Source organism: Mastigoproctus giganteus, chromosome 2, assembly GCF_048544385.1.
Source record: "Mastigoproctus giganteus isolate SK-2022 chromosome 2, ASM4854438v1, whole genome shotgun sequence".
Taxonomy (NCBI): Eukaryota; Metazoa; Arthropoda; class Arachnida; order Uropygi; family Thelyphonidae; genus Mastigoproctus; species Mastigoproctus giganteus.
Genome location: NC_143576.1, coordinates 149,671,405 through 149,679,849, shown reverse-complemented (window position 1 = coordinate 149,679,849; position 8,445 = coordinate 149,671,405).

Below are 8,445 nucleotides of genomic sequence, written 5' to 3'. Positions count from 1 at the left end.
TATCTGTAAATGTGCGTCCTCGCACGGGAAATAGCCTAAGAACTCGCGGTTTCAAGTTTGGCTCATCTTTCTAATTGCATTAACAGAAACTGGCTTTCAGCATAATGAGCTCAACTATTACACTCCCGTAGTTGTATTATTATTATCTCTTTCTTCTAGTAATGTTTTTTTTTTTTTTTACAATCCCGAGATGGTAAAAAAAAAAACATTACTGAAGGTTGTTATGTTGGTTACTATTATTGGTCAAGGAACTTTTTGACTGTCATATAGGTGTTCAGAATTACGGCTTTTTGGAGTTCCCAGTAAGTGGTCTCTGAGAGCCCTGTTTCTTCTAGGCAATGTTGGAGGCCTTTTGGAACCATGCCTGTGGTTGATACGATGATTAGGATGGTCATTAATAGTTCTACATGCCACATACCTTTGACTTCTTGTCTTAGATCTGAGTACTTCCTGATATTTTCCTCGTAGGTTTTCTGGAGATCGCTGGTGTTGGGCACCGCAATGTCGATCAGGTAGGTAGCCATTTCCTTCTTGTCGATGAGAGTCATGTCTGGTCAGTTGTGCGGCATCGTCTTGTCTGTTATTATGCCGCGGTCCCAGCATAGTTTGTCAGTAGGGTTCTCCAGTACGGTCTGAGGTTCGTCTTATAATACGGTACCCTTTCTTTGATCAAGTGATAACACTGCATCCCGCGGTGATGTGTTCAATTGTTTCTGGGACCAGGTACATCATCGACATGTGTCATCAGTCACTACAATGTCTTTCGTCCTGCCCAATGACAGATGACCCACGTTGACGATTATTATTGTTGCAAGAGACCCTTACAAAGAGCACACTGGTCTCGCTAGCTGCTGTGGTAATTTAAAAACTGTACTGTGATGACGTTATGGAAGCTGAACTGACTTATAATACACTTGAACTGTTACATTTTATAACTAACAGAGAGCATTTTCAAATGGACAGATGCCACCTGGGGTGGGGACTATGTGTTTCCGAAATCGCTTCTGCATCACATATATACCAAATATTGTCCAAATGCAGAACTAGTTGTTTCTTCGTATTTGCCTGAACAGACTAAGTTTAATTTGGGTAATCTTATATGTTAGCAACAGAAAATGCACGCTTAACATGTTGGCAGGGTTATGTGTCTTCTTCATGATTCATTCCGATGACAATAAAATAGCTCAGCATATAAAATAAAATGAAATTGAATTTTACTTCCAGCTTATATTATGGATTTAATAATCGCTTCCCCTCGATTTAATTTAAAAGCTTATCTTTTTCTTGTACTACATACATTCAACATTTTAACATAAAGAAATGAAGTAAAGAAATTAAATTCTGTTATTTAATTTTTCTTGTCTCTAACTGCAAGAAATGCATCGCATATTTTATCAGCGTGTGGTAGCGGAAATTAAAATCTAAAAACAAATAGGAAAATATGTGAGTGTGTGTAGCAAGACAGTGTTTACCTCATGATATTTTATACTGTTTAACTAATTTATACATGCCATTTAATCATTAAAATGAGGTTATAAATTAACGTCGTTTATTTTATTTTCAACTAAGTGGAAGCAATTACAAAACAGAAAGTTTTAAATCACTCCAAGTTCCACCAAGACAAACTCTCTTTATTTCTTTTTCGGTATTAAGAAATCTATGTTGTGGTCGTTTATGCACTTCCAGCCCATACACTTTTCTTTTATGATTCATTAGTGAAAGCTGTTATTCCTCTTTCCATGGGAAACTGTTTCCGACCAGCATGAGACCAAAGACATTGCAGCCACAGCCAGCCGATATGTTCGTCTTATTGACGTTATAATCCAACTTTTTATGTGTTAATACTTCGAACGGCAGATGATAAAGACACAGCACAAGGTGCGCGCAGTATCGAGACGGTGAGAAAGAGTTCTAAAATGTGGGCGAGAACATAACGGGTCTCTAGAGTTTGCGATAGGATAAAATAATTTACTTATCTTATTTTAGTGCTGTCGTACGTCTAGACAAACATTGCAGGTCCGATATAAGCTTTAAAAGCATCCGAAAAGGAATAAAGCGCATATTATCTTCACCATGTCCATCTGCCAGTCCGACTGCATTTATTAACTGGAATTCTAGTGGACGAATTTTCGTGAAATATTGCAATCGTTAACTGTATTCCGCAAGCGCAGGCTTGAACCACGGTATATTGAAAGAGCTCTTGACCACTCGCCTACCTAAGGTCATTGTGAACTATTACATTTTGATCTTCTAAAAAATTTGTCCACGTTTCTCAGATCTCATTAAAATTGGACCAAAGGAAATTTGGCACTTTTCATAAATATCTCCAATTATCATATATGCAAAGTTAACATTGCATTTACACCTAAATTACAGCTTATGTTATGTTAGTCCCTGGGAAATTTTCTAGCCCAATTTCGATACCATGTCATTTTCTTCCACTACTCAGACCACCAAAAATCTATATATCTGTATGTATAAATGAAATTTTTTTTTTTTATTTAAACCCCAAACACGAGAGGTATTAGAACCTATAGTACTTAGTACCGTGCTTGGGTTGGAGGTTGAGAAGATGAAAGAAGATATTTGTTGACATTGGATTTGAACTTCTGTAGATTGTAATTTTCAGAAAATACGTATGAAGGAAGGTTGTTCCAGAAAGCGGCAGTTGAATGAATAAACGAGGAAGATGAAAAGTTGATTCTGTGAGTTTGCAGTTGGACAGTAAATGGATGTTAGCTGGTGGCGGCACGTGTTCGGACTGTTTTGAAAGAGAGGGCGGGAATTATAGAAACCAATTCAGAAGAACAGTGCCCATGGAAGTATCTGTAGAAGAGGCATGCAGCAGAAACAGTACGTCTACGAGACAGCGAGTGGAGAGACTCTCTCTGTTAGAGAGGAATCGTTAATTAACCTAACTGCCCTTTTCTGAAAGGAATCAAGAAGCCTGAGAGAGGTTTTGGGGGCACCATCACAGTTGTGGAAACAATATTCCATAGTAGGGCGGATTTGCGATTTGTACAGAGTGAACAGCTGTTTAGAAGAAAAGTAACGCCGAGAGCGAAAGAGAAAACCAAGTTTTTTAGATGCAGAGGAAGCAATATTTGTAATCTGCTTATGCCAAGAGAGATTAGAAGTCACGGTAATCCCCAAAAGAGATATATCATTTGGCCTAGAAATCGAAGTATCACCAAAGATAAGCATAGGAGCAGAAGAATCCTTTTTGCGAGATATAAGACAGGATTGAGTTTTAGAAGGATTGAAATCAACTAAGTTGTCTTTGCTCCACTGGAGAATTACCCGGAGATTGGCAATTAAGGAATTGTTAGCAGATTTTCGAGAAGTCGGAGCTGATTAAGCAGGGCAAGATTTCTCAAAATGGAAAGTGGAATGCAATGTGCTATCATCGGCAAAACTATGAATAGGATTTCCAGTCCATGGAAGAAGGTCATTAATATACAAGAGGAAAAGAGTGGGGGAAAGAACTGTACCTTGGGGAACACCGGCATTAGTGGAGAAGTTAGAAGACAGAGAGCCATCTACCATCACCCTCAGTGAGCGATCAGAGAGAAAAGTACTAACCGTAACCGGCTAGTACTAACCGACAGATTCCTGCCAAAGCAAATGCTGCCCTCACTGCAAGCCATCGACGGGGACCTCCAAGAAGTGGTCAATAATAAAAAATACAGGAAGGGTATCCTCGTCGAACTGAAAATGTAAAACTGTGCTTTGTTAATAATCTGATTTATCTTTTTTTCTCATGTGTATCTCTTTTGTAAATATGTTTTGTTAACCCCTGGCACCACCATGCCGTGACGGGACTAATTGTATGTCTATCATTGCTGCAATTAAAGATTCTACTCTATTCTATTAAAACTGAATAACCAATTACAAAAAACCAGTTGTCAAATTATAAGATGGAAGCTTGTTTATAAGACCTTTATGCCAAACAAAATCGAAAGCCTTCGAGATGTCAAGAGTAACTGCTTGTGTTTCACCGAACTTTTCCATTGAATTAGTCCATTAATAGGAAACATAAGCCAGAATATCACCAGTGGATCGACACTGACGGAATCCATACTGCCGATCGTTGATCAAACGGAAGGTTTTTAGGTAGTTTAAGAGTTGGCGGTTAATTGATTTCTTCATTACTTTAGAAAGAGTATAAGTAATTTAAATGGGACGATAATTGGATGGGAGCGATTTGTCACCCTTTTTAGGAACTGGCTGTATATGAGAAATAAAAAGTGAAAAAAGGCGGCAAAGAACAGGAGTAAGTTCAGGAGTACAGGTTTTGAGAACAAGTGGAGAAATACTATCGGAACCTGAAGTTTTCTTAGCATTAAGATTCGTTAAAATCCTTCTGACATCCTTTTGACGGAAGACCACAGGAGGCATTGAATGGATCCTGTTGGGAATGGTGGGAGGTGTTTTACCAAGATCACTAATACATGAGTTGGAAGAAAAATGGCATGCTAGCAGGTCAGCTTTATCCTTGGCAGAAGTGACAACAGAACCATCTGGTTTGGACAGAGGTGGGAGCAGAGATGGGCAAAAGTTGCGGCCAATAGCTTTGGCGAGAGACCAGAATGCTCGGCTACCATTAGGGCAAGAAGCAAGTTTTCTACTCTTAGCCTGCTCAAACTGTATTTTGGACTGATGAATAACTACTTTACAATTGTTGCAAGCTTTAGTGTAGGCAGAAAATGAAACTGATGAATTAGAAACAAGCCAATTACTATATGCAACGTTCTTCTCTTGAACAGCCTTAGCATATTTATTGTAAAGCCACGGTTTAGATAAAGGACGAGATTTCAAAGTGGGGGGGTGGGATAAAGAATTCCATTCCTACAAGAATAATTTCACTGACACGATTTGAGCAAACGTTGACATCAGAAGTTTTGAAACAGTGATCTGAACAAGGAAAAGAAGAAAAGAAATCTCGCAGGTCATCCCATTTTGCATTCTTGTAATACCAGACAATACGAGGTTGGGAATAGCCATGAGATGAACGCTCCATTGGAGAAGAGACAATCACCAAGTTGTGATCTGATGTACCTAGAGGACCACTCACTTCAACAGTGTACTTGGAAGGGTTGTTTGAAGAAAAAGATCAAGCGTGTTGGCTGTATGGTTAGGATTGTCCGGTATTCTTGTAGGTAAATGAACAATCTGTGCAAGGTCATTAGTAATTGCAAAAGACGCAGCATCTCGACCAGCTGGATCGGTGTTACTAGAAAACGGAAGCCAGTTGGAATTGTGAACATTAAAATCACCAAGGAAAATTACCTCACTGTTATTAAAGTTGGACTGGAGAAAGTTAAGTTGCAAAGAGAGGAAGTCAAAGAGCTCCAAGTGATTAGTGGAGTTGGGAGAACGGTAGAGACAACAGATGAATTTGACACATTGAGGCAGAGAGATTTTAATTCAGAGAAGATCGAAAAGAGGAGATTCCAAATTACCAAGTCTCTGACAGGGAATATCGGAAAGGACATATGCACAAGTACCAGCTTTGAGGCGAAAGGAATCATACAGCGAATAATTTGGGCAACTGAGATGAGCAGTAGTTGAATCAACCGATAAGTGATATTCTGTCAGAAAACGTACATGGGGTTTGGCAGACTGCAAGTGGAAATGGACATCGATGAGATTAGAAGTGAGACCGCGTATATTTGTGAAATGAATTAGGAAGTGTTTCGGAGGTTTAAATCTTTTCGCAGATAAGCTTACTCTATTAGTTTGACAATTCGTGGTGTATTCAATAGTGATAAAAAGTGAGTGGGACATGCTGTATGAAGTAATGAAATTTTTGGATATGACGTACACATGATAAGAATATACCCAGATCCTTGACATGACGTGGCCTCGACAATGTCCCCCGCATACACAATACTCGGACTCCCTCCAGTCACTATCTGGCAGATTAGAGGTAGCAAGATTGTACGCTAGCTGATCAGAAGCCTCCTAAAGAGTTACCAATAGGTTCGGTTCGGTGTACTACCGGCTGGCCTGCAAACACCGTTTTAGAGCTGTACCCTCGAAATGTAAGGAAGATTGGATCTCGCGACGATGTTCATCATAACCTCAAAAGTCATCAATCATACTGCATGATGGAAGAGATGGGGAAGGGTTGACCGGAACTTAGCTCTAGAGACTAAACATGGGTTCCACCACTTTAAGCCTTCAATAAGCAAAGTGGTGGTATTGCACCGGTTGATGAGAGTCATCTACCACCAAGTACTGCCTGGTATCACAGAGGGGCAAACATTCCTCCATGTGGTGTGGGCGCCACACCTCGACCCCTGCTTACGTTGTTGCACGTCTGGTTGATCACCCACCGTGTGTTTGTGCGTGGAGGTTATTCCCAGGATTACTAACAGTCCCACCATCGTGAAGGTGCAAGCAGAGGATTTGGCTATCACAGACCGTCCGGGTTTCGCCGAAATTGGGTCCACTTGACTTGAGTGTCATCTGAATATCAAAATGAAATTTGTTTGGAGATTTTTGGGCATTACTTTAAATGAAAAGTCGAAGAGACACCAGTTTTCGGCAAGCCCTTCTAGAGATCATTATTCATTGATCCATGGAAGGGCTTACCTCAATTTCAGAGTCTCACAGTTTCGCTTACGGAGGCTTTTCTATAATTCGTAACCACAATTTCATACCTTTTCAAGATTTTAGGACTCATTTAGATATTCTTACCTGCCTTTCTGCCAGATTTCATATCGATAGTCTATTTCCTTTGTGCACTTACTTTCGAGCGCCCTTGATTTTTGTTATGCGGCAGTCAAATCCTCAGTTGGCATCTTCACAATGTAGGACTTAACCAGGGACATATCTCCATATGCAAGGTGTAAAAGCAATGAGCCTTTTGTACTGGGAGCAATGTTCATGGCTGATGCCACCACATGAATTGAAGGTAAAACCCGTCCTTATCGACCATAGCAACAGACTCTGCACAACAATCAGGTTCATACAAATACAAATACATGTACAACGTCTTCCCATCAATCTAATGCTAAACTGAAATCCCAAGAGATTCCTCAAGGATAAGAAGAGTGAAATGATTCTTTGGCTTGCTCTGACTCCAATCCAAGAAATACAAGGTGCTCGTTGTAACTGACTATATGAAACTTTTATTTTATTTGTATTTTAGTTTTTTTTTTCTGCAATTCTTAACTTTTTTTGTTTATTATCTATCTGTCTTATGTCATTTTCAGTCCCTTGTCCTTTGGTATTAAAAAGGCAAGAGACTGAAATGTTGTTTTTCTTGGTTGATTAAAGTCGTATGCTCAGATCGTATCGATGAAATTATTCTTTGTAGTGGTGAAATCTTTTATTCTTTATTCTACTCTAAACGCTTATTCTCTATTATCCAAATCACTATTTTCAATTTCTGCCTATAGTAAAGTGCGCAACATTTGTAAACAGGTTATTAATGAATTCAAAATCTATTTTAAAATAAATAAATAAGAGTATAACCATTTCTTCTCTCGAAAATGTAAGTGGCGCCTTGTGGTCTCTTGCCAAAGCTGTTGACCCAAACTTTTGTCCATCTTTGTTACTTCCGAATATTACGTCGTCAGCTACAGATAAATTACCATTTTAACTTCTAATTCTTACATAAATGATCTTGGTAAATCTTCTCTTGCCATACCGATCTTATCTCATTCAATATCCTTATTTACTGTGGAAAGGCATTAAAAGAATCCTGAGCAGTCGTGATAGTAAGAGGTTTCCTGGTCCTTGTGACATTCTTAAGCTTGTTCTTAAAACCTATACAACATAAAAAATAATTAAGATTTTAAGTTGCAGGTTATCTGAGTGGTAGCTCACATATCTGAAACGTTGTTTTGTATATAAATTGCGTTTCTTCTTTAGTCGGTTTGCCTTTTTCATGGACGAAAAACTCGAAATTCAGGAGGAATAAAAACTTGCTGACCTCTCCGGAACGAACTAACTCGGCCATAATGTGAAAACATCTGTGAAAATTCTTCGCATCGTTGACGAGATTCAAATACGATGTGGAACGGCGGTGATAATAATCACTGCGCAAAATCAACCTTTGGAACAGTCAACTCCTGTTTGTGTAGCATTTGCTGCCACCTTATTCCACTTGTGTTTATTCATCAGCATGAAAACTTGCTCATATTCCACCAATTTCTAAAATGGGTGAAAAATCCCTCCATCCAATCCAATTATTGTTCGAATGAATTTACCTGCACCGGCTCCCCCAAAGTATGGGAAAATCCATCGAATGCTAACTGTTCAAAGCCCATTATGGTTTCTGTCGGTGTTAATTCACTAGATATCTTGGTTTACGTTCCTCATCTTTGGAAAAATTCTAAGATAAAATGTTCACAGAAATGCAGAGAAACTAAGCAGTTGTTCTCAAAATAACTAAGGCATTAGATAGTTCTTAGCAGAAAGTTCTTCTAAAGAAAG